Here is a 3,040-nt window from a genome sequence, read left to right as displayed (position 1 = left end):
AAGACTTTTTTGTCATCTTCTCCTCAATTATCTAAAGAGTGTAAGACATCACACACTCTAAGAAGATCCACCCCTTTTTCTTTTTTCACCTAAAAAAGTGTTCTTCTACATTTGATTTCTCAAATACCCAAAAGCCTATTTTGAGTTCAATCTTACCATTCTTGAATAAAAATGCAATCTTTATGCGTTTTGAGTTTATGGGTGTCAAAGTTTTGAATAAAAAACCAATCTTTATGTGTTTTGTGTTAACGGGTATCAAACTTTTCTTCTTTTCTTTGGGATTGATCTAAAAAAGATTAAATTTTTAGTTGTTTTGACTGATGAAGAAAATAGTGTGACTGATTTTTGAGAGTTCTTGGCATATTTTTTTTGGATTTATTCAAGTGTTTAGTTTAGGATTTTAGTAATGGAGTCAAGAATGGAACATTATGAGATCATGGACAGATTGGGCGTGGAGCATTTGGTGCTGCTATTTTAGTTAATCACAAGCAAGAAAGAAAGAAGTAATTAAAAAAGTTTTTTTTTTCTTGAAAATGCTTATAAGATTCGAATTTGATGTATTATTGATTTTGTTTCTTTGTGGGGTATCTTGAATTATAGGTATGTGCTCAAGAAGATTCGATTAGCTCGACAAACTGAACGTTGCAGGAGATCTGCTCATCAAGAGGTAGTACATTGTGTTGTTTCTCAATTTTATTTGGTTGAGGTTTTTGCATTTTGTGCATCAAGAGTTACTAATAGCCTGTTTCACCAAGTTTTTGAGGAAGTCAAAAGTGTTTATTTTACAGAGTTGAGCTGTTTGGCCGAGCTTTTAGGAAAAAAGTAAGTATTTTTGAGTAGTAGCAAGAGCTGCATTTCAGAACTGAAGAAAGTAGTTTTGCTCCAGAAGCACTTCTTTGACCTTGGCCAAGCACAAATTGTTGCTCTAATATTAGCAAAGTGTTTTACAAATGGATTGGCCAAAGCACCTCTGACAAAAGACACATTTCAAAATAAGCAGATTTTGGAACCAAACAGGCCATTAAATGAGGATACAGAAATTTTGGTGCCGGAAGAAGAGAAGATTGTCTTTAGCTTAAATCATTGAGTATGATGGCTTTTTCTCCTGAGTAGTATATTTCAGGCAGAGTGTGCTGGAAATAAAAATATTTTCTTTAGCTTAAAAGTTTGAATATGATGGCTTTTTTGTCGTGAATCGCTTATGGTCATCAACTATTGAGTTTGAAGTTCACTTCTATTTGGGACCAGGGATGCTCTTGGAATCCCTTTATCTAGTTTCTTTTGGTTTCGGAGTTGAATTTTATCTTTTTGCCAATTCTGATTTTACCCGATTTCTTGACTAGCTCTTGTTGTCCCTTGAGAGTGTTTTCATATCACTTGATAAAGATTATACATCTGTAATTCACTCTATACTGGGCACTTATATAAGTGAAACTTCAAGAAGTAAATGCGGCTAAATTCTTATGTTTTCTAGTTATGCTCCATTTTGTCTCTATCATATACATTTTTCATCTCAATATGTTCTCATCTTCGCTCTTCTTGTTTATTTGGTGCATGAGACTCTCTTCTCTATGTAAATTTACGTAAATGCATAGCTATTCAAAATTGTTGACATGGATTTTCTTGCAACTTGGATGTGCAGATGGCACTAATCGCTCGTCTTCAACATCCATATATTGTTGAGTTTAAGGAAGCATGGGTAGAGAAGGTGAGAAGCCTGATTTTGTTTTCAAGAGCTGAGTTGACTATAATATCCTTGAAATTGGTGATTATTTTACTCTCATGTAATCGTACTGTAGGGCTGCTATGTTTGCATTGTTACCGGCTATTGCGAAGGTGGTGATATGTAAGTCTCTATATAACTTTTCTTTTTTCATTAATTTAACTGCTAAACTTAAGTTTAACAATGCATATTTTGATAGGGCTGAACTGATGAAAAAAGCAAATGGGCAATATTTTCCAGAAGAGGTATGTTGACAATGTATTTTCGTTTTATCATTTTTCTGGGACATGTTAATTGTACATCTAGATTGTAGACTAGGACACGGGAAAACAAGTTTATAGCTAATTTACGAGTTAATTTGTTCAATCGGTTGGGGTAGTGTATTATTCCTTAAAGCTTCCGCCTTCTTTTTAAGGAATAATACCCTCCACTTTTTTTCAGATGCATACATATCGAGAACTTGTCGTCGAAGAAGACTGGTGTTTTGTAATAGTTGTAAAGAAATTCGATCAACATATGTCTTCCTTAGGATGGCTAGTAGATCATTATCAATTTCATAGTCTATACCTACAAAATAAAAGTATTCATTTATTATAAAATAATCATTGTTTAAATATTTAATTGACATATATAATTAATAATTACATATATATGTACCCTTCGTCTTCTTTGGCTCATTCAAAATTATTAATTCTGCCATCTGTAAATTTTGACAATTTTTTTTTGTCAAGTTACATACATATAATTGAATTATGAAATACAACACAATCATTTGTGAGATATAGAAAAAAGAAAACAATTACTAAAATAAAACCAGTAGAGCTACATAAGAATAAAGATAAAAGAGATCATACAAGAAATATGATAAATGAGAGGATTTAAGCTTTTAAGTAACAAATTAAAACAAAATGAAAGAAGAACGAGACATATCAGTTGAGCTTGTTTCATCCAATAGTGAGGGTTACACATATACTTGATATCCATTTATATAAGATAATTAATAACTAAAACTTAATATAAAATTATTATTGATGGTGCTGGATTAATGAAGGAAAATAGAGGGCCAAAACAGACAAATCAAACAAAATTTCAGTTTAAAAAGCCTTAAATTAAATGGACATATACCCAACCGATATCCAAAAAGAGAACTACTTAAGAGCTATGAGTTGCAGTACAAAGAAAGTCTTGGTATATGTTGATGACATTCTCATCAATGGTGACAATCTAGAACAAATTGTAGAAACATACGATTCCATATCTAATGTTTTAACTCAATATGGCTTTATACTTAACCATGCCTTTTAAGTAATATCAATT

At 31.8% G+C, this 3,040-nt stretch overlaps 1 long non-coding RNA gene across 1 annotated transcript; it reads left to right on the top strand.

The window, feature by feature from the left end:
* Positions 1-362: 362 nt before the first annotated feature.
* LOC125844200 (uncharacterized) lies at positions 363-1,981 on the top strand. Its single transcript, XR_007444117.1, has 5 exons — positions 363-503; positions 601-667; positions 1,643-1,708; positions 1,800-1,846; positions 1,923-1,981. It is a non-coding gene; the product is annotated as an uncharacterized LOC125844200 (long non-coding RNA).
* The last annotated feature ends 1,059 nt before the right edge of the window (positions 1,982-3,040 follow it).

The sequence above is a fragment of the Solanum stenotomum genome, chromosome 11 (assembly GCF_019186545.1).
Source record: "Solanum stenotomum isolate F172 chromosome 11, ASM1918654v1, whole genome shotgun sequence".
In the NCBI taxonomy this organism is placed as follows: Eukaryota; Viridiplantae; Streptophyta; class Magnoliopsida; order Solanales; family Solanaceae; genus Solanum; species Solanum stenotomum.
Note: the sequence above shows the minus strand (reverse complement) of the source record. Positions and strands in the feature narration are given on the sequence as shown.